At 44.2% G+C, this 23,950-nt stretch overlaps 2 long non-coding RNA genes across 6 annotated transcripts in view; one reads left to right on the top strand and one right to left on the bottom strand.

Annotated features, from left to right (window-relative positions):
- LOC138566548 (uncharacterized) overlaps positions 1–8,356 on the bottom strand; it is an 807,988-nt gene extending 799,632 nt beyond the window's left edge. For all 5 annotated transcript variants that reach the window (XR_011301960.1, XR_011301958.1, XR_011301959.1 and 2 more), the window contains exons 1-2: positions 8,251–8,356; positions 2,199–2,273 (exon numbers count right to left, since the gene is read on the bottom strand). This is a non-coding gene — a long non-coding RNA (uncharacterized lncRNA). The remainder of the gene's footprint in view (positions 1–2,198; positions 2,274–8,250) is intronic.
- Positions 8,357–8,359: 3 nt separating this feature from the next.
- The window catches only part of LOC138566549 (uncharacterized), a 91,709-nt gene continuing 76,118 nt past the window's right edge, over positions 8,360–23,950 (top strand). Inside the window, exon 1 of the long non-coding RNA XR_011301962.1 lies at positions 8,360–8,508. This is a non-coding gene — a long non-coding RNA (uncharacterized lncRNA). The remainder of the gene's footprint in view (positions 8,509–23,950) is intronic.

Below are 23,950 nucleotides of genomic sequence, written 5' to 3' on the forward strand. Positions count from 1 at the left end.
AAATGTTTGCCAGCTGTCCGGATTAACCAGATAAATAGGAACGGGAGAGTTTTTTTTATAGCAATTACCAAAATGTACCTAGATTGGCCTCTAACCAGAAGGAGGGGGGTAACTTATTCCAGATTTCAGCAACCTGGACCACAAACATTAGACCCCTAGTAGAGTTGATTCTGAATCTTCGAGCAATCAATTGCTTAACAGATGAAAAGCGGCTAGGGCAATTGAAAATATAAAGAGACAATCTCTTGATGAGATAGGTGGGGAGCCTGCCTTAAAGACACTTATATAACAGTGTAGCAATTTTAAAGGCAATCCTCACAGCAACAGGAAACCAGTGAAGCTGCCTCAATGTGGGAGTGATGTGTGAACAGTAGGGAAGGTTTAGTATGATTCTGGCAGCATTATTCTGAAGCACTTGAATCTTGTGGCAGAGAGATTATCGCAGAGCCAACATATAGCAAATTGCAATAATCCAGTTTGACACTAATTATTGCAGGGGCGATAGTGGACAAATTATCTGAAGAAAGACATGTCAGAAACTGCTGATGTAGTCTTAGGCAATAGGAGGTATTGCTCTGAGTCTGGTTACGTGGATGAAAAAACTCTCACAGTGGATCCAGGTAAAGTTCCACGGATATAACTTTATTTAAAGTAGCAATACTTCTGGCCTCCTACTGGAAGAAGGATGGTTGAGAAGTTTGAGCACTTGGGTGGCAAGAGGGTAAATCAACATAAACTCTGTTTTCAAGGCTTTAAGTCTGAGCCAGTTATGGTGCATCCAAGTCTTAACTTTACAATGGTTATCTGAAAGAGCTATACTGTCAGGGAAAGGCAGCTAGAGAGATTGGAAAAGACTTGGTTGCCAACCGCATATCACCGAAATTCAACATCCCTCTGAGAAAGAAGATCGTACAAAGGTTTCACATGGATGCTGAACAACAGTGGTGAAAGAGCCAAGAACTGAGGAACACCAAATTTAGAAGCCACAAAACTGGTGGCTCGACCAATCCGAGTCATGCAAGAACTGTGTCCTGTAGAAAAGCAGCAACCACTGGAGTGCAGCATTGGAGGCATTGGCCACTGAAGAGAGCCTATGGTGAATTGGCTGATGATCCAGTGTGTCAAATGCTGCTGAGAGGTCGAGCATAATGACTAACGAGATATGGTTCTTATCCAAGTTTCAAATGAGCCCCTCTCTGATGTCCAAAAGAGCATCTCCATTCCGTGAGAAGGGCGGAAACTTAATTGACGGGAGCCCAATAACTGATGAGGCTCCAAACAATCTTGTAGTTGCATATCAATTATCTTTTCAGTAAGCTTAATCAGAAAAGGGCAATCGGCAATAGGCTGATAATTGCCTGTCTGATCTGGGTCAAACGATTTTATTTTTTATTTTTAAAAGTGTGTGATCCCCGAGTGCATTAGCTCATGGGGTGATCAATCCTGAGACGAGTGACACATTGGTTGTTTGTCTAATCCTATTGTTCAATTACTTTAGCAATGTTAAATCTAAGATGATCCAGATCCTTGAACTTTGTTTATGACTGTTGATATTCACATATATTGGATGTATAATGTGCTATTAACAAAAAACAAAAAAAATGAAGAAAAAGAGATTCTTGAATCATAAAAATTGGGCAAGATGAAGGGTTCATCACCATTTCAACTAGCATAATTTGCTCTGAGGGAACAACATCAATCTGAAATGTAGGTATAGATGATTTTGAGGAATTAGTCCTTATGAAAATGTAATGCTGCTTGACACGGGAGGGTGACCAATGGAATCACAAATTTGTTGGATTTTATTATCTATAGGTTGAAGAATTGCTAGGTTTAGGAAGAGTTTACTTTTCCAAAAACCATAGAGTTTGAAAGATGGCTGTATGTGAATTGTCTGTGTGATTTAATAATAGTACATTTATTATAGTGCTGCATACTTTAGACCTTAGGGGTTTGGTTTGTAAGTACAATTAATAACATTTTGAGATAGCCAAGTAACAGGGGTCTGCACAGATATTTTAAAAAATATTAAGCACAAAACACATGCAGGTAAAAGCTAAGTCTCAAAGGGTGGCTACACACATAAGCAGTTATAAAGAGTAAATCAGAGCAATTGTAAACACTAAGTAGTAAAGTGGGCAGAGAAAAAGCAGATGAACAATATAAAACACCCTGCCTTAAAAATATATGTGCATTACCTTTAACTTAAGCAGTCCTTCCGTAAGCAGGTATTTTCCATTGTTCATGAAGACATTCAGTCTACAGGTAAGTACCTGGAAAGGAATTTAGGAAGTCTTAAAAGTCTCCTCTGCACAATAGTTGGCCTAAACTAATGTAACATAAATGCCTAGAAAAGAGAGTGATACACTCCCTATTTCTGCACTCTAGGGCTTACACAGGAAGGAACACTAAACCAGGGCAACAGCACCCATGGCTAGGTAAAGGTAGTGTTTAGGGAGCGCCCCCATGTAATTCCTACAGGGTGAGTGGAGCATAAGAGTGGTATATACACTCAGGACCCTTACTCTGATAATGCAAATAACCACTCCCAGGTAAGTTAGAATATCTGGGGCTACTCCCTGTAAGTAAGGCATGGTATCAAAAGTAAGACAGACACAAGTGACCACAATTCAAGGGTGTTTATTAAACTTCAAAAAGAGTTTGAAAAACACCTCTCTAAACCAAAATCTACAGATGGGAGAAAAACTACGACCATCAAATAATAATAATGTAGTCCTAGTGGTTTCTTGTCAAAATAAAAGGGCCTATACTAATACACCTATTGCCAATCCTTAACTCTAAATACAAATAGTGTGGGGAACAGTGTTACAAAAAAGAAAGAAGTGTTCACAAAATGATATGTCAGGATGTTCAGGCCATTGGCCTCCCTACCCTATGTTTTCAGCACGGAACAAGGCGGTACACTCTAGCTTAGCACAGTCTCTGGCTTCTCTAGTACGAGGATACAGTTAAATCATTAGCATTAGGGCCTTCTGTGCCCAAGTCACTTTGCCTTTCCAAGTCTCTTCTTTCAGAGGGCCTGATGTGACAAACAAACAATAAGTTCTTTTCCACTTAAGATTTCACAAGTACTTAATTTCTCATGCAGTTCATCCCGGATCCCCCTCAGCAGGGCTCAGATCCTCTTAACACAATGTTCAATTAGTCTCCCTCTGCCGGGATCAGACCAATTTCAATTTAACTTTTTAACTCAAACTTGCTTTAACCAAAAGCTCTCAGCTGATCTTCCTCCACCGGGCTTGGGCCAACCTCATCTACTCTGTCATCAACTTTCTTTACGCTATTAACATCGAAGACCTTTGATTGTGCACAGGATTTTGCTTGACCCGTTGCAGGACCGCTTCGATTCATAAATCTTTTTCACTCTTTCGCTTTCTCACCTTTCTAAGGTATTGTGTCTTGGCTTCAAAGTTCAATCACTCATCTGCTGTTCAATTTTACTCAAGTTGATTGTCACATACGCTTCATCCACCATGGCACCCTTGACGCTGACCTAACACTCTCGCGCCAAGTCAACAACGTCTCAAAGTCCTGCCACTACCACCTTAAAACCCTTAGGCGCATCTTTCCATATCTCTCATTTCCCAACAGACTCTCCGCGGTTCAATCAATCGTTATACCAAGACTCGACTACGCAAACCCCCTATACCTCGGAGTCCACGCGTACCAACTGAATAAACTCCAAAGGGCCCAAAACGCGGCAGCCAAAATGCTACTTGCTCTTGGCCCAAGAGACCACATCTCCCCAGCCCTTAAGACACTGCACTGGCTCCCAGTAGCACGAAGAGTGGCTTTCAAAACCTTATGCATCTCCCATCGAGTGCTGCATAAAACCGGACCTCTATATCTTCAAGACAAGCTAAAACCCTATCACCCCCCACGCACCCTAAGATCAAGCTCAGCTGGTCTTCTAGTCATTCCTAAAACAAACTCAGTCAGGTTAGGCGGATCGTCATTCTCAGCCCTGGCCCCCACTCTGTGGAACTCACTCCCACCCCACATCCGCCTAACTGAGGATTTAATGTCTTTCCGCAAACTGCTGAAAACCTGGCTCTTCCCCTAAAACCAACCCCTATGAAGCTAACCCAACAGACCAACAGTATCTCAATGACACCAATCCAATAAACTCTGCAAGAAATGCAAGAAACGGACAGCCAATAACCCATAATATAAGCTAGAAGGACAAACAGAATTAAACGAGAAAAGGCGGGGAATTGGTTAATAAGAATAACCATACGGAAACAGTAAAGGGATTTGAAACTCCGTGAAATTGACTTAATGCACAAGGAGTGACTCAAGTGAATTGCATGGATGCAATAGATAAAACTGATGAAGCCTGTGGAACAGATGAATGCGCTGAATGGAAGAATGCATGAGTGGAAGAACAGATAACAATATAGTTCAAACGAGTGTATAAATCAAATGAGTGAATGGATCGGATGAGGGTATAGAATAGATGATCCAAATAAGCGGTTAAGTGTGTAGAATGGTTGGGTGTATAGAACAGACGAGCGTGTAGAACAGATGAGTGCGTAAATACCAGAGAATCGAGTAAAACACAGGAGTGCGTAAAACTGAGGAATGGGCAGAACGGTAGAGAGTAAACTGGATTAACGTATGGAACAGATGAGTATATAGAGCGGATGAGTATACAGAGCGCAGGAGTGTGGAGAGCGGATGAATACAGAAATGCAGAGAATGTGCTGATCACTGGTGCAGACAAATGTACAGCCCTGGCGAATGTATAGGACACATGAGTGTATAGAACTGATGAGTATATATAGCGATGAGTGTATGGGATGGATGAGTGTATGGGGCGGATGAGTGTATAGGGCGGATGAGTGTATGGGGCGGATGAGGGTATGGAGCGGGTGAGGGTATGGAGCGGGTGAGGGTATGGGGAGGGTGAGGGTATGGGGCGGGTGAGGGTATGGGGCTGATGAGTATATGGGTTGGATGAGCGTATAGGACGGATGAGCATATAGGGCGGATGAGCATATAGGGCGTATGATTGTAGAGAGCAGATGAATATATAGAACAGGATTACTGCATATCAGCGAATGACCTTATTGCTGTTGAATGAGTGAAATCAAGCGTGCATAAAGCCGATGAGTACACAAAGTGGATTAGTGCAGAGAGAGGAGGAGTGCGGAGAGAGGAGGAGTGAGGAGAGAGGAGGAGTGCGGAGAGAGGAGGAGTGCGGAGAGAGGAGGAGTGCAGAGAGAGGATGAGTGCAAGGAGAGGATGAGTGCGGGGAGTGGATGAGTGCGGGGAGTGGATGAGTGCGGGGAGTGGATGAGTGCGGGGAGTGGATGAGTGCGGGGAGTGGATGAGTGCAGGGAGTGGATGAGTGCGGAGAGAGGATGAGTGCGGAGAGAGGATGAGTGCAGGGAGAGGATGAGTGCAGGGAGAGGATGAGTGCGGGGAGAGGATGGGTGCAGGGAGAGGATGAGTGCGGGGAGGGGTTGTGTGCGTAGGAGGGGTTGTGTGCGTAGGGGGGGTTGTGTGCATAGGAGGGGTTGAGTGCGTAGAGATGCTGAATACATAACGCAGACGGAATGAATGAAGAATATAGATCGAGTCTATATGGATAGAACAAATGTTATACGTTGCTCTAGCGATCCAAGGGTATGGAGCCATCTGGGGTGCACGAAGGTGATAGAAATGCGTGACATATTTAGTATGGTCTGAAATGCAGAGAATGTTCAAAAAGTTTATATCACATCATAACACACCACCACGCTTACTCTCTCCTTACACCATCACTCAATTAGAACACAGAGATACTACGACACCATTCGGTATAACTGTTCTCATACCAACATTATACCTCATACTGCCCATCACTCTAAATAAACACTGCAGGTTACCCACCCCCAGCCAGGCGTTCTCTTCAGGCCTAACGCAGCCACATTCGATCTGGATAAATCCTGCCAGAACTAACACATAATCCTGACCTCTCAACCACCACACCTACCGCTAAGAAGCAGCTATTATCCTGATACCGCACTAGCTGCACACATATCCGGTGCTCACACGCACCTTGAATCTCTCTACTCTCTCTATTGACCTGAACTTCGGTTCCTGAGGGCGTTCAACCTACCAGCACCTTCAGACCATACCAATGGTATATAAGGCGCTATATAAGTGCAAAGTAACATAACATAACATAACTGTTTGCTTCAGCGTTCACTATACAATGTTGCCTCTTGCAACCTTGGCTTCAACACAGACTGGTCTGGTATCAGTCTCCCCAACTCACCGGCTGTGCTGACTTCACTGGCGCTGCTTTGTTGTGTTAGCCAAGCGTACCACAGTGGCAAGTGATTCTCCCTGCCTTGACTATCGACGCGGGAGAGCCCCGGGTACCTCTGACACACAATGCAGGATTCTTCAGCCTTGTTACCTGGTCTTAGGTTTTCTATTCTCGAAGGTTCATGAAAGTAACTGTTCCTTGTCGAAAAGGTCAATGGCACTTGCCTCCTTGCAATCCCCTTTAGTTTTGCAATTTTTAGCCTTGTATGAAACTGCCATCTTGGAACTGCTGCTTCCTCATGTGCTTTTCCTCGCTCTGAGTGTGCTCTCATGTGTAATGGTCAGTAATTGCCTGACCAATGTATTGGGACATGTCAGGTATATGGCTCGGGGTGTTTGTCCATTTTCCCTCATAGCAAGCTGTCTGTGATAAAGTTTTTGTGTTGGGAAAGGGGCGGGGGTTGAGTTCCTAAGTATCATACTTGGTAGGATGGGGTAAAGGTGTTACAGTGAAGGGGATACTGCATCTCGCAATCTGGTGTCCCACTCCCACTCCTCGAAGACCCCTCACCCAGGTGATTCTCCCACAATGGTCCACCCCCAGGAACTGGATCCAAAAGTGACGGCTGTGTCCTAGTTAGCTGGATGACAGATGCCCGGGCACCAGTGGGTGAGACACCTTCAGGTTTCCCACATCACCCACACTGTTGGTCAGGTTGCAGAAAGTCCAGTAGTTGTAGTGGCTGCAGTTGAAGAAAGCATCAGGCTTTGGTCTGGCTAGGCAGAGATTCTGATATCCGAAGCAGTTGCAGTTACAGGCGACTCCCAGCTGAGCAGGACACCCAAACTTGGACAATGACCACTGCCTTTCCCATGGCCAAGGAGAACCCCCGGAACACAGCAGGTGAGGTGAAGACATCATGAAACCCGACATAGGGGTTGGCAGTTTCAGGACTTGGTGGCAGTGGAAAACATTCTCCAGACATCCCCTTCTTTAAAGGCAGAGACAGCTGCTGCAGGTAAGGTGGTTCCTGGGCCACAAGCTGAAATCATGCAGAGTTCCAAGCTCCAATTCAGGATGGTGTAAGCAGCAGCAGAGGTGCCACTTCAGTGAATAATCAGCCCCAAGAGGATCCAGAGACACTTCCAAAGTCCACAAAAAGTAGCACAGCAATGAATGCTATAGGACTCATTAAGCTTACCGGTCTATAGGAGAAAGGCACTGGCAAAGGCCTTCCATGGTCGCTGAATATAAAGCAGAGGATGCCATCTAATTGACATTGGCAATGCTGGATGCTTCTGCTGAAGTCCTCTGGGTGTTCTCCCTTTGGAGTCTTGGTTGGAGTGGGCGACCTCCAAAATGGCTCCAGACCCTCTCCCCTTATTCCAAATCCATGCTGATGTTTATCCCAGCACTCCACTAAGAAGGATCAGCACCATTCAAGCAGGGATAAGCTGTTCAATCATGGACAGCCAGCTACTCCACATTTGCCCAGCAGCACACATTTACTGGGATAAATGTGGAGTGGGATCACACAGTCCCATTCCCAGTTTAAACCAATTCCAGTCACACAAAGCACTTACATGAATTCCTGAGTAGACCCTGTGAAGGTTAATGACATTATTTGGAGGTTTCCAACCTGAGAGGGCAGGAAGACTACAAAAAGGAAGATTGCCAAAGGGGGAGTGGTGAAACACGAGGAGCAGATATTTTTAGTATAAAGTGCTTAAAATGGCATTGTGGTGGTAAAAAAGAGGGGCACAAGAGGACATAAAACATGTTATACTGTAACCAGCATGTCCTAGGCACATCACAAAGGCCTAATTAAGTTTTCCAGACATTAAAAAAGCAGCACACGGGGCGTGGCTAAGCACCGACGTGGATGGCCGCCTAATTTAGCTCTCCCACTCCGGCAACAAAATACTACTTAATTTTCATACTTTGGAACATTGTTGGAAGGCATATTAACTTGCCTGTTCTCTTCAGGACGGGTTTTTAGAAAGTGGTGTGGTTCACTGCTTGCAGGTTACAACTGGAATGTGATACGAAGACTGACAGAGAAAGACCGGAGGTGCGGCCTGCAGCAGAGAGGTCACGTAGCAAGGACGCGACGTGTCTTGTCAGCTGGTACGGCTGACGTGATGCAGATTGTCCGCTGACTGCACGGAAGTGCTTTTACTTCACAGCAAGGGCTTGTGAACCACTTTCAAGTACAGCCTCAAGGAAATAAGGTATTTTTGGCATACAGTTTCTTGGAATTATAACTGTGGAATACTTTTTTAACATAATTAAGGCACATTGATAAATATTAGTGCAGCTATATAGGAAAAAGGTACTTTTGGCACACCAGCTACCTGGAATCTTATCTATGGAAGTGATGCTCAGCTACAATAAAGGGTTGTTAATTAATTTTTTGTATAATTAATTGAGAAAAAGGTACCATATGCACACGGCTGCTTGGAATTTCATCTGTGAAGTGCTGTCCTGTTTTGATAAAGGCTTGTTAAGGAACCCCTAATTTAAATACATAAGTAAAATGTCCTTGGGACATACGCTGCTTGGAATTTCATATGTGAAGTGCTGCTTTGCTACAATTAAAACAGATTTATGAATCTTAAGTGCAGCTATATAAGAAAAAGGTACTTTTGTTGCATGGCTGCCCAGGTTGTTTTGCTACAATAAAGGCATATCAATGTATCTTTTGTACAGCTACATATGACAAAGGTACTTTGAACACGTGGTTGCCTCTAAGTTTAGCTGATACTACAAACTTTAGGAAGCTGGTATACCCTACAACAAGTATTGGCAGCTTCTATTGTGCTTTACATTCTACATTAAGGTGCATCTTTTATGTGACTTCCTCGCTATTTACTGAATTTGGGGCAGTTAGTCAGTGTATATTGAGTGTCACATACCTTGCATCAGTATGGCTTTGAAAAAGGGGCAACATAAGGAATATTACTCCCAAGAGACTGAAAGGGACTCTCCCACACCCCAGGATGACATACAAGACCCAGTCGTGCAAGCCATCTTGACTGAGATTAAAGCTCTCAAACCTTTAATGGAAGCTACAACTGCCAAATGGCAAATGCTGGATGATAAATGGTCCACGTTTGAATTGAGACTAAATGAAGTAGAAAGAAGGGTCTGCAATGCTGAAGATGTTACAGGAAGAGTGCTGTCACTAGAACATTCAGTTATGTCTCTCCAGAAGCAAGCAGAACATTTAGAAAATAGGAATAGGAGGAATAACCTACGAATTGTGGGTCTTCCGGAGAATATTGAAAAAGATAACCCCATTCAATTCCTATATTATATGCTCCCTCTGCTTCTAGACCTTTCTACACGCTTGCAATTCAATATCCAAAGGGCCCATTGTGTAGGGCCCAAAATCTCATCTCGAAATGCTCCAAGAACTCTAATCTTTGCCTTACTTGATTACACTCATGTCCTACTCATCATAGACAAAGCAAAGCAAAAAAAAGACAACTTGTGGGGAAAGGCACCAAAATCTTTATGTCACAAGATGTCTCCAATGCTACTGCAGCACGAAGAAAGGAAATATTGATGTTCAGGCCAGCTCTAAGGCAACTAAATGCTAGATATGGAATTATCCATCCAGCTTCTCCTAAGGTTACTCTCAATAGCCATATGGCTCACCTTCCAGAATACAACTGACTTGTGTAATTTTATCCAAAGTCACAGAAGAGAAGAGATGTATATATCCAGACCACCTACATGAATTGAAATCTGTTAAGAAAACTTTTTTTTATCAGGTGATGTCTTTGCCGAAGTGCGTCACTGGGTGAGCCCTTCTGGGACCGGCTCTCCACACCTACTACTCACCATTTCAACTCCGACATGGTTTGGAGTGGTTGTTTCCTGTTAGCCACTACTCTCCTCATCATTTATGGTTCTCTTGGAAGTTACAAAATTCCATGTCATTTTTGTTTGTCTTGCCCTTTCCCTCATGTTTCTTCCCTGTTGGTCTGTTAATGCAACAGCCTGTCATTCTAGACCATAAGTTCACCATCCTGACTGCTACCTATGTCATTTAGATAACTACATGGAACATTAAAGGACTGTCACGATGCCCGCTCCCGGGGAGCCGGCTCAGGCCCTGCGTCCCTGAAAGCGGACATCAAGTCCCCGGGGAAGGTCCCAGCAACCCCTTATAGGGGCCCTTTGGACAGCATCCTGGCGCCTATGGCGCCAGGCTCATAGAAAACGTCAGTCCTGGCGCCATAGGTGCCAGACTCATTATGAAAGTGTTTGGATGCACTTACCTGATGCAGACCATGCTGCAGAACCCCGGCCTCCTTGAGGCCTGAAAGGAACTACTTTACCTGTGGGACTCATTTCCCACCCGGGCGTGGTCGGGGAAGGATACATACCTGATTGGAGGAAGGACACATTCTAGGAACTTCTTCCAAGGCTATTTAAACCACACCCGATCAGCCACACGTGCTTCGCGTTGTTCTGCATCTAGCAGCTGGACGCTCACCGTGTCTGCTCCTGCATCTTGACTTCTGCTACACCTGCCAGCATCCTGAATCACCTGCAAAGGAAGGGAACAAGAGAACAGAAGAAGGAAAAGGCCTCACCTGCTAAATCTGCATCCCAGAGACATTTCGCCGACAATCCTGAAAAGGAAGACATTTATTTTTAAAAGCACATTGCATCGATCGCTGCAGCGCCGCATTCTACTCACCTTTACAGGGCGCCTCCATGTTCAGCAGCGACCATCCGGATTCGCAGTCGCGCCCCCGCGCCTAGGAGAAAAAGACAAGAACAAAGGTGAGAGAAAGAAGGGAAAAGGGAAGCTAAAACTCCATGTCAAGACTTACCTGTTGGGTCATTCCCTTTTCATTTCGGGTCCGCGCCTCATCCAGGCATTTTCGGACCCCAGCCCCTAAGGGGAAAAAGACATCAGCGTTAATGAGTGAATGAAAAGACATTACCAAAACACTCATTAAAGACTTACCTGATTTCCACAAGGATTTCACCGCTCACCTCGGCTCGGTGCCTGTTCCCCGGCATTCCGTACCCCGGCCCCTATGGGGAAAAAGACACTAGCATTAGAACATTAATGCATGGACACAAGGGGAACCACTTATAGAAAACTTACCTGGAAGCCAAGCAAGTTTGGTTCTCACCCATCCGAAAATCCAGTGACGCAACTGGATACCAACGCGCCCCTGCATCAGAAGCAGGATGGAGAGCTCGTCCTTCCAGACCCTAAGGTGAGACACTGCGGGGAAGCACAGAGGGGTTTTGAGGAGGGTGAGAGGGGTAAGTGGGAGGCCGATTGCATTACCCCGCAGACAGTTAACCCCATATTCTCACCTACAGAAGGATACTTCTGTGAGTCAGACAAGCCAGATCTGGGGCCCGGTCCAGTCCGTCTTCCGAACCCTGCGCATCACCTTAGACGAGGTCACAGCAGCGCGAACCAGGCCAGCGCCCCCGTGGGAGTCAGGTGAGCGTTACAAGGACTGCATAATCCTATCAAACAGCAGAAAAGTATTTCCCACCTTAATAGGGCTAAACCCTCCATTGCTTGTTTACAAGAATCTCATCTCCCACAAGCAGAAGCTGCTAAAAGGAAACGTTTATGGATAGGTCACGTCTTCTCAAGTGCGGCGAATAGAAAGGCGAATGGAAAGAAAAATAGAGTTATCACCCTTATCAACAAATATCTCCAATGTAAGTTTATTTCCACCAAATTGGATGATGTGGGAAGATGGGTTCTGGTTAAACTCCTTATTGATTCTACTGAATACTCTATCTTAAATGTATATGGTCCTACCAATGCTGTCCCTGCTTTCTGGATTCAGTTAAGAAATGAAACCTTCAATTCCAGCCCTAATAACCTCATAGTGTGTGGTGACTATAATGAGATCCCTTTCTTGATAATAAATCTAATGTATGTTTCAAAACAACCAACTCCCACCGACAATTTACCAGCTTTGTTTCTGAATTAGGCCTTATTGATGCATGGCGCATGGCTCATCCCTCTGATTTGGATTATACCTTTCACTCCCCTCCTCACAACTCCTTCTCAAGAATTGATTATATATTTATGTCCAAAATCCTTGACTAACTGTTTGCTAGATGCCAAGATACAATCTATAACCCTATCAGACCATGCTCCTGTTCATATTCAACTATCTAAAATACATAATGTATATCCACACAACAGATGGATATTTAACTCAGCCTTCTTGAAAGACAAACAATTTACAAAATGTATCCAGCAGCAGCACACACATTTCTTCTCTGAAAACCTTAATGCAGACATATCCTTAGATAATAACTGGGACTGCTATGAAGCTGTATTAAGAGGACATATCATATCAACACTGCTATTAAAAGCAAAAAACTCAAACAAGAAACAGATGATATTCTTAACACAATTAAATCTCTAGAATCTGAATACATATGCTCCTACTCCATCTCTACCCTTCAAAAATCACTAGACTTAGAATACAGTATAATAACTTGGCTACACAATACTCATGTGCCAATCTCCTAAAGTACAAATCTAAAATATATCAGTTTTCTAACAAATCTAGTAAATCACTAGTATCTTATCTTAAACTGAAAAGGGATAAAGCCAAGATTGCAGTTATTGAAGATCATAATGGCAATAGAGTCTTTACTGATAAAGGAATTTTACAAGCCTTCTGGAATTTTCACCAAAAACGATATTCTTCTGAAGCTCTACCCAATAGTACACATGCTCCTGATTTTCTTAGGCATATACATCACGACTCATATGTAAACAGCAACCTTAAAACATTAAATGCTCCCATTTCGGTGAGTGAAATATATAAAGCGATTAAAGACCTCAAAAAAGGTAAAGCTCCCGGCCAGATGGTTTTCCAATTGATTTCTTTGTCTACTTCAATGATCTGTTGGTTCCTAAGCTTAACAAACTATATACTTCCTTTAGTTCAAATGAAAGAACCATGGGTCCTATTCGGAAGCAATTCTTATTGTATTCCCTGAACCCAATAAAGATCCTGAATTTGCCCAACATTACAGACCCACGTCCTTAATTAATACTGATTGTAAAATATTTGCTAAAATTATAGCTAATAGACTTATTCCTTTTCTTCCAAATCTCATTAAAAATGACCAGGTAGGTTATGTCAAAGCGTGACTGTCATCAGGCAATATTAGACTCTTCACTAATATTCTTAACATCATTCAGAAATATACTAATCCATATGCTGCAATAGCACTTGATGTAGAAAAGGCATTTGATATGGTTGAGTGGAACTACATGTTTGAAGCTCAGAAATGGCATGGGATTCCTGTTCCTTTCATAGCCATGATTAAGGTGTACTGTACTCTAATTCTAAAACATCAGTTTTTATGAATGGGCATATGTCATCCTTTTTCTCACTTCACAGAGGAACTTGCCAAGGCTTTCCCCTCTCCCCCCTTCTGTTTAGTTTAGCACTGGAACCTTTCCTAGAAGCAATTAGACATGATGATAATATAACTGCTATTCATTATGGTGGTATTCAGATTAAAACAGCGGTGTATGCAGATGACGTATTACTGCTTCTGAATGTAACATATACTTGTTTACATAATTTGCTACACATTATCACACAATTCTCCTTAGCATCAGGGTACAAGCTTAATACAGACACGTCTGAAATCTAAGCACTTAATCCACATTGCACCAAACACCATATTTTAGGCTCTGGAATAAAATGGTGCCCTACGGGTATCAAATATCTGGGCATTGATATATCATCCCCAATCAAAAATATTATTAAACAAAATACAGCAAAAATCCTGATTAGGGTTAAGGAGCTTACTAATTTATGGCCCCCCTTTTCTTATCATGGTGGGGTAGACTTGATTGTATCAAGATGATGATTTCCCCGATTATATGTTACTCTCTATATATGCTCCCAATTTCTTTTCCCACTTCATTCTTTAAATTACTGGACTCCTGTATTTTCAAATTTTCTTTGGGGGAAAAAAGAAACATAGAATTTTGCTATGTAAACTTAAAAAGCTTAGAGCTGATGGGGGTGTTGGCTTCCTGGATTAAAAAAAATATCATATGGCCTTTGTATTGAGACAAGCACAACTGTGGTTAATTTCCACCATTTATACTGTGCCCAATTGGCTTCTTATAGAGAGAGTGATGGTTTCCCCCATGTTCTTGTGGATTGTCCCTACATTAAAGGAAACAAGAGAGGCTTTAATAGTACTAGTATTAGTGTCTCTGTCATTTACCTTTGATCTTATTTATTCCCATCGATTACAAAAAAATCCCAGTTTATCTCACAATATATTTGGATGAACCCCCTGATAAAGGTCAACAGGAGAATTATATGTTGGAAACCATGACTCTCTCTTGGTATTAAACATGTTGGACAACTGTTCTTTCAAGGTATGCCTCTTACCCTTATTGAGATAATAGCTAGATACCATGCATCAATGTCACTTATGCAGCAATATTTAAGTTTGATAAATGCAATTATGGAAAACTTTGATTTATTGATATGTAATGCTTATGTTTATCAAGCTGAAAGATTACAACACCTGTCTAACACAAATGTTACGGCTTCTGTGTTTTATAAGACGTGCATATCTATCTCAACAAATGTAAATCTGGCATGGAAACAAGATTACTCCCTAACTGATTCTCAAATAGTATGGCCATCTGTATAGAAAAATATATCTAAAGCTATTGTTTCAGTGAGTTTACTCCAAACATTATATTTCTTTCATCAAAGAGCCTTTATTACCCCACTAATTCTCTTCAAAGGTGAACTCTCTTAAAATTGCAACTGTTGAAGGGAACAAGGCAAGGCTGCCCACTGTCGGCAATATTATGTGTGCTGTCCCTTGAGCCGCTGGCGCAGAAGTTAAGGCATGATGGTAGAGTTAAGGGAATCACAGTGGGTGATCGTGAATATAAACTAGGCCTCTATGCTGATGATATTTTATTACATCTAACTGATCCTGTAAATTCTGTCCCGGCTGCGATCGGCATAATCGAAGAATATGGCGAACTGGCCGGCCTGGAAATCAACACTGGAAAGTCTATCCTCCTCCAATTGATAAAAGTAGAGATTCCGAGGCGGAACGCTTTGCTCCCCTCGGAGTAAAGGTCAGCCTCTCCACACTCCAATACCTGGGCATCAATGTTACTCTCTACTTGGACTCCCTATACGAGGCTAACTTCCCCAATATCACTTGCCCTTCAAAAAGATATCCAGAGGTGGTCCAGACTCACCATCTCCTGGCTGGGCCGTTTAAATGCAATAAAAATGGTGATTCTCCCCAAAATACTCTACCTGTTCCAAATGCTTCCTATCGAAATGCCCCAAGAATATTTTACAGACACCAGAAAGTCCCTTTTAACCGTCCTGTGGCAAAGTCAAAAACCTAGAGTCCCCAGATCTTTGCTCCAGCTTCGAAAGGACAATGCAGGGGTAGGCCTCCCGCACATAGAAACATATTATAGGGAAGCACAGCTGCATGTCCTTGTTCCGCACGTCAGGCTGCAGTCAGACCACAATGGATAGCCTTGGACAATCATCATCTCCGCCCTTTCATTTTGGGTGAATGGCTATGGCTTCCGGGGCCCTAACTACGAAATAGCGTCACAAATCACCCCATTATAGGAACAATATGGGCAATATGGAAGCCAGGCAAGAAAATGGTGGGAGTTACTACATGGCCCTCTCCGTTGGGACACCTTTGGTCACCAGGGATCAGGGACGCAATCCCGGACCCAGGGAGCTTTGAGACCTGGTACGATGCGGGACTAGAAAGGGCTGGTCAACTCTGGAGAAATGGCACCTTCATCACTATTCAGGAGCTTCAGGAGGCACTCGGCATAGGCCCGCTTATCGGTCTTCCTTTAGCTGAGACTCAAGGGGGTAATGACAAGGGTGTTATAGAAAGATCAGTTACAAAGGGACCTCACCCCGTTCAAAAGAATTCTTGACACATGTACGAGCTCTAGAGGTTTAATAAGTGCAATGTACTCGGCATTGATTGAGGTCGATATTACACCATCCCTCACACTCAAGAACAGATGGGAATCAGATATGGGCAGGCAGATCTCACAAAATCTATGGCTACAAATATGTAGACGAACGGCGAAATCATCTATATCTTGCCAATACAAATTACATGCCGTCAAGTTGATGTACAGATGGCAGTATGACCCGATCCGGTTGGCTAAAATGTATCAAGGGGTAAGCCCACACTGCTGGAGGGGTTGTGGGAAGCGAGCAGACTATTGGCATATGTGATGGGAATGTGACGTGGTCCAAGCTTACTGGTCAGAGGTCCTCAGCTGGATCAAGGAATTAGATGATGATGAAAGAGAGAAACAACCACTGCTGATTTTGTTTGGCCTGGTTGAAACGGACGACACGACCATGAAAACACCCAAAATGATACAAGGCCTACTGATGGCCGCAAGAGCCTGTCTCACCATGGTATGGAAGAGAGCCACGCTCCCTAGCAAAACTGAGTGGTTGGGTGTTGCCCTGAACATATATAGAATGGACAACCTGACTGCGGCCCTACATGAGGACCGCACCACAGTTGAGAATGCATGGTCTGAATTTCGTGCCAAATATGTCACATGAAAAGAGTTTGTGCAAAGCGTTACTACATTCAGAGACAATCTACACAACGTTTGACATTGTCTGCTATACCGAATTCACAGGTTATATTGTGCTCATGTGTCCCATGTTATAAATATGAGAATGGTTCAGATGTAACATTTGGTTTCTTCTAGCCCTCCAGACGGTGATATGGGAAAAGGGGGCGGGGTGTAGGTAATTGGTTTTGATGATGCTATTGGAAATGTATGTGATCTGCAAAGACTTTATATGTTTTATACACGGTTGCTCTTTTTGTGTAAACTCTTATTTGACTTGCTGGTGGAAAATGCTTGTAAATGATTGTCAAACCTCTACCTTTGAAAAACTAATAAAACTACTGAAATTAAAAAAAAAAAAAAATTACAACTGTTGGAGTTGTTTTTGTACTCAAGGTTCTTTCGAACACATGGTTTTCAAATGTTTCCATGTTAAAGTATTCTGGGAAATGGTTTGGAAAACTCTCAAGCGTATTTTTCATATGCAAGATCTCTGCTTTTCTCTACCTTGGGAGCACAATTATTCAGCCTGTGATTGATAAAAATAAATGCAATCTGTTTGTCCTCTTATTTACAATCGCTATCCAAACAATCACCTACAACTGGAAAGATCTCAAGCGTTTACATTTTAAAATATGGTGGAATTCGGTGTGTAACATCCATAGAATAGCACAGTTTAGCAAAATGCTCAGACACTCATGGCACAATGTCCCGCACGATGACAGTGTGCATGGAAGGTATGTGTAGCATGAAGCCACCTATGGACATGTGTGGATGGAACCACTACTACATGCAGTGCATGATGAATATCATGGGCCTCAGACACAAGCACTTGACTGGCATAGCCCATGCACTTGCACGATCTGAATGACACTTGGCCTAGTAGGTTCGTTGTTTGTCTTCCCTCTGTCCCCCCTCCCTTGCCTCGTTGCGCCTTGAAACACTTGTGTATAGGCGCATTATAAATGCCATATCATATCATATCATGTACATAGCCAGTACCATGTTGGAAATGTCTATTAGTATCCGACGGTTGTGGGTGACTACTGTTACAGAGCCATGTTCAACTGATATGCAGCACATGTGTTATATGAACTCTGCAGTACACTAAGCTTGAGTCAGTAGACCATGACATGGTTCACCCATGGCAATCATACAAATGCAGGCAGAAGTGCCACACAATCATACCAATTCATTCAATCTACATAGACATATTCTGGATGCACACGCTTATTCACTCACCACACGTTTCCTCGTATTCTGGCAGGCCTCCCATGCCTTGGATCTGATCCACATGAATCAACCCCTCATGGCCTCTTCATGTGGAGTGAGCTCCTTCTCCTGCAGTGACCCACCTCCCATCACCATAGCAAAAGCAAGGTTGGCACCCAGCTTCCCTTTGGTTCGGCGGCTGAGGTCATTCCACCACTTCATTACCTCACAAGCTTTGCACCTCTCATTCCCAAAGGAGTTGATGTGATCTGTGACTCGCAGACAGTGGACCATGCGCTAAGCAGGCGTATGGGTGCTCTCTGGCCCTGTGCACATGTGACGGTGGTGGTCGCGCACGTAGTCCAGGAGGATCTTGAGTTCATCATCATTGAAGCTCATCTTGCTCGCTCTGGCGGTCTCCTTTGCTGTGCTTTGGGATTGAGCTTTTTACCTGTTCTGCACGCTTCTGCCTCTTGGAAGCTGGTGCAGACCCTGTGTAGCTGGGATCACTCAGGGAATTAGGGGCTGGACCACTAGTGCTGGGCAATGGCATCACCCACTGATGTCGGGTCATTCACTGGCCCTGCAGGTCCCTGACCCAGGGTGCTGAGGTCAGGTGTTTTGAGTTTCCATCCCTTCCCCTTGGACACACAGGTATCAGCTGCCCCTTTGTTGTTGGGGACAGGAGCTGTCCCTGCAGGTGCCTCAACCTGGGAGCAGGGGAGAGCAGATGACCCTGAAGGTGCCTCAACCTGGGAGCTGGGTCCAGGTGCTTTGTGTTGCCGTCCCCTCCCCTTGGATACATGGGCATCAGCTGCCCCTGGGTGTCCATGTCCTTTGGGGGGGGGGGACGACAGATTATGCTGGGGTTCGGCCAGGGAATGTGCAGAGTTTTCACACGATTTGGCTGTGGTGCTGCCAGAGTATGCACAGAGTTTTCACACGATTAACCAGGGGTGCGGCCGAGAGTTCACAAGGTGTTTTCCCGTGATTACTCTGGGGTGCGGCCAGGGACTCGCAGGTATTTCCTGTGATTTGGCTGGGGTGCGGCCGGGGTACGTGCAGAGTTTTCATGCAATTATTCTGGGGTGTGGCTAGGGATCGCGCTGAGTTTTCATTCGATTTGGCTGGGGGGGGCGGCCAGAGTATGCAACTATTAATCTGGTGTGTGGCTGGGGAACGCGCAGAGTTTTCCGACGATTTTGCTAGGGTGCGGTCGGGGTACGTGCAGAGTTTTCATGCGATTATGCTGGGGTGTGGCCGGGGAACTCGCAGAGTTTTCACACGATTACGCTGGGTTGCGGCTGGGGATTGCACAGAGTTTTCACACAATTTGGCTGCGGTGCAGCACAGGGATTGCAAGGTGTTTTCGTGCAATTTGGCTGGGTTGCGGCTGGGGATCGCACAGAGTTTTCACGCAATTTGGGTAGGGGGCTGTATGCTGGACCAAGGATGGCGTGGATGCTTGCGCCTTGTTAGGCATTTAACTTGCTTTTTACTGCGCGTGGTGGCGTGTTGGGGGCATTATTGGCGCAGATTGCTGTTCCTTGCACCACGGGAAATCCATGAATACGCATTCCGCGCAATCATTTCTCTGCGCCATGGCTTGCCACACTCCTTCTCAGCGTGCGACGCTTGCACCTTTTTTGCACCAGGTTCTATGAATCGAGCCCATAGTACTCAAAAATAATTCTTATTTTTGGGCGCGATTACAAAAATATTATTTGATAAGGTACTAGCGGACAGACAAATTCCTAGCTCCTGGCAGATGACTATTCTTGTTCCTTTCTTTAAAAGAGGGATTAAAACTGATCCTGGTAATTACAGACTACTTACTATGTTGGACACTACATGAAAATTATTTGCTGCACTACTCTTAGAGGAATTGCAAATTTGGGCTGATAAAGAAGGACTCCTGGGCATATTTCAGAGTGGCTTTAGAGCAGGATACTCCACTGCACACAATTTATTAATTATGCATGCCCTTAGTAGTAGAGCTCTGCGACCTAATAATCCCCTCCATGTGCCCTATATATAGATTTTAAAGCAGCATTTGATACGGTGTGCAGAGAGCGGCTTTGGCTCAAACTCCAGAAAGTGGGCTGCCCGGCGGGCATACTTTATTATTTGAAGCTACTGCAAAGCAATACCACGGTTTGTCTCAAACTCGATACTCGAGGCACAATGACCATACCTATTAAACAAAACAGGGGAGGTAAGCAGGGATGCGTTACTGGCCCCCTGCTTTACAACCTTTTTGTGTTCGATATCCCACAATCAATTCAGTTAGTCCATAACTGCCCTCCTAAACATTGTTCTGTATTAGCATATGCAGATGATTTAATAATACAAGATCACACTTTTAGTGGATTGCAAAGATCTGCTGAAGTGCTTTGGCTATATGCTAACATGAAAGGTTTGATAATTAACCGCGATAAAACCTTATTGATGGTATATACTGGTAGAAAGATAGCACATCCGTGCATGCATGTTAGGATCCTCGAGATGTATTATACTCCATCTTATAAATGTCTGGGGGTGGAGTTTGACGTGAATGGGGACTATCACTCTTGTTTATAGTCACGCACTGTTAAAGCAGCACAGCTAACTGCACTATATACCAATTACCATGCAAACAAAGTGTGTACTGTACGGGGTGCAGGCCAACTATGCATACAATGCATGGTCCCAATGGTAATATAGGGACTGGATGCGCTGATTAATATGGACCTAAAGTGACTCCAAATCATTGAAGGAAAATTTTGGAGGAAGTTATTGGGTCTCCCTCAGTGTATTCCTATGGCCATATTGAGGTTAGAGCTGGGTCTCCTATCACTTAAATCACTGGTTCTAAAAAAAAAGGCAGAATTGTATATCAAAACTCTCAATGGCCCGGCTAATTTGCTCTTGGATAGTATGGGAGAGGACAATCGAAGACAAAGAGAACACTCTGTGCTTAAGGAAAGCATGGACACAATGTTTGGAGACATATGGGCCTCATTACGAGTTTGGAGGTAGCCATGGTGCTATTAGCGCCATTGCTGCCTCCAAAATCATGTCCGTGTCCGGGTTCCCTGAATGGGGACTTACCGGGTCATTCCAACCTTGGAGGACCCGGTAAGTCCCCATTCAGAAAACCATTCCCATTCGAGGGACCTGCAAAGGACGTCTGGTCTGACCAGACGTTCTGTGCGGGTCCCGCAAGGGAACCTCGTAATAGGGCGGAATGGGTTTACCGGCACTGGTACCATTACCGGTGCCGGTAAACCCATTCCGCCAGCCTCGTAAAGAGGCCCATAGGCTGGAACACGAAATGGGGAGAGGAAATTGTGAATATGAAGCATACACTGGGTAGGTGTATGGATAACTGGCACTGGCGTGGACATTTTGTCCATTTGTATAGCCTGAAAAACTGTACATTTATCCATAATGTGTTGTATACATTCAAACTGTCACAAAATATCTGAATTTATGTCCATTGGCCAAACTCTTGAGATTTATATTGTTACTCCGAATTGATCATCTACCAGTATTGGCTGTAGTTGGTTATGAGAGTCAGATTCCTAAGGATGAAAGCTCATGCAGAATATGTATGAAGAGTATGGTCTGCGAATCTGCAAAGCATATATTAACGGAATGTCCCAGTGTGGGAAATATTTACATAAAGCATTATGGCACATTCATACACCATTTGGATTGTATAAAAGAATCCTCGTTCTGGCACCAATGCATCAATACATCAAATGCGAGCCTGCATATGTCTCTATACAGAGTATGGTCTGTGGCAGAAAGACTGTGGTGTATTAAGGAAACAGGCCTGCAGGGACTTGGTGCTGGGGAGTAAAATAAGCAAGCCCTATTGGCCAAATCATCACATAATCAACTAATCTATGATATTATGAATGAGACATGGTAAATTAATTTTATTGATAAGGCCAATTGAATCATTTGGCTTATGGACTGATGAATTAACCAAGAGAGCATTGGTAGTATTTAAATTGAGGTGTGTGTAAGGATCATTGTTCATTATTAGTGGTGGAACGTGTTTTACACACATTTTAGTGATTTATCTGAAATGTGAATTAATTTTATGCATATGTTATGTAAATTTGTTTTATTTCAATCTTAGCTTTTGTTTCAGATTCATGTTATTGTGATTTAATTTTTTAAATGTTTAATTTGTAAAACTGCATCACATTAAATTAAATCAGTGAAAGACAGGTCAGGTTGGAAACCTTTGAGAATACTGAAAGTAATGAGCAACCATGTAGATCTAGGAAGCAAATACTGCATCCCTAATTTATGACTGTGGAAATCGTTGGGCCCAGAATCCATTCAACATTATTTGTAATTGTATGGGTTCCAAACCAACAGGTCAACCCATAAATATTCTGGCGAGATAGAAAATGCTTGGCTGTAGACTAATACATGTGTTAGAACATGTCACTGGACACCCACAATTGGAATATTCGTCAGGTGATGTCGAAATCAGTCACTGGCAACAGGGGTGGGTTTTTATCAAGACCTGAAATATGATGGACACTGGAAATGAGCAATTTGTTTATTATTAGATCTCACCCAGCTAATGCTGTCAAATATCAACCTACCTCTTTCTCGTCCCCACGACTCCAAAGTCCTCAAGCACATAGGGCCACATCCAAGTTGTGCAGTGATCCGGTGCAATTGCCACTAAGCAGAAATAGCGTTACCACAGGATTGTGCAGCGGCATCTGCGCCACATCACAACCTTGCGTGACTACGCCTGACTCCAGCGGTAATGCTTTTATCGCCCGGCAGGAAATTGCACTAAAATAAGGGCTACCATCTGAAAACCGGCGATAATAGCGCTGCCGCCGGCTACCCCAGCGCTATTAGCGCCGGCAGAAATTGCGTCATCGCCGGAACGGAAAGCAACATGGTGGCAATTTTGAAAAACACAGTCCATTAAATATCTCCACTTCCTGCAGCCATCAAGACCTGCAAGTCATCCAAAATGTCTCAGGAGAGAACCAGAGGAAAGGTGGCCGAAAATTGTCTCCGTAAGCAAAAGTTCAGTGAGGGAGAATTGGCGGCCCTCACCAATGAGGTTGTGACACACAGTGACAAACTATGCGGCCAACAGCAGAGCAGCCATCTGGCACACCATCAGTCAGAAGGTAACAGCGGTGTCCAGCATTCCCCATGATGGGGAGGTCTGCAGGAAGCGCTGGAATGATCTCAGGGTCAGGGTGCGAAGACTCCTGTCCCAACACCACCAGGAGTCCCTGGCAACTGGAGATGGGACTGTGGAAACATTTGCCCTGACTGCCTGGGAGGAGAAGTGCAGCACTGTCCTGGACATGAAGGCCATCGAAGGAGTTGGAGGTGCAGAGGCGGGTGCCAGCAGCCAGGAGGCAGGAGGTGAGTCAAACCCCCCACTCCCAGCACAAGTCCATGCACAAATGTCAGCCTAGCAAAATACGCCTTCGTGGACAGGGACACATGTCAGAAGACCCAGCAGCTTGGCCGTCCAATCAGGGTGAAGTGATGTTGTGCCACAGGAGCCCCCCTCCACAGCAGCCATTGGGAAGGGCAACAAGGGCACCCCTGAGTGTCATAGCAGTCTGTAGGGCTGGCAAGTGACCAATCCAAGTGCCATGCAGACCTCACCCTGCTGGTGCACCCTGTGGCAGAGAGAATGTGGTGGGTGAGTAACCACAACACTGTGCCGCAGTCACATCAACATGTTGTGCGCCCAGTTGCCCTGCCCCAGGTTGGTATGACAGATGACCCAGATGGAAGTACATGTCCCCCTACACTGACATGGGCGC

This window comes from Ambystoma mexicanum, chromosome 2p (assembly GCF_040938575.1).
Source record: "Ambystoma mexicanum isolate Mex_15411 chromosome 2p, UKY_AmexF1_1, whole genome shotgun sequence".
NCBI classification, from domain to species: domain Eukaryota; kingdom Metazoa; phylum Chordata; class Amphibia; order Caudata; family Ambystomatidae; genus Ambystoma; species Ambystoma mexicanum.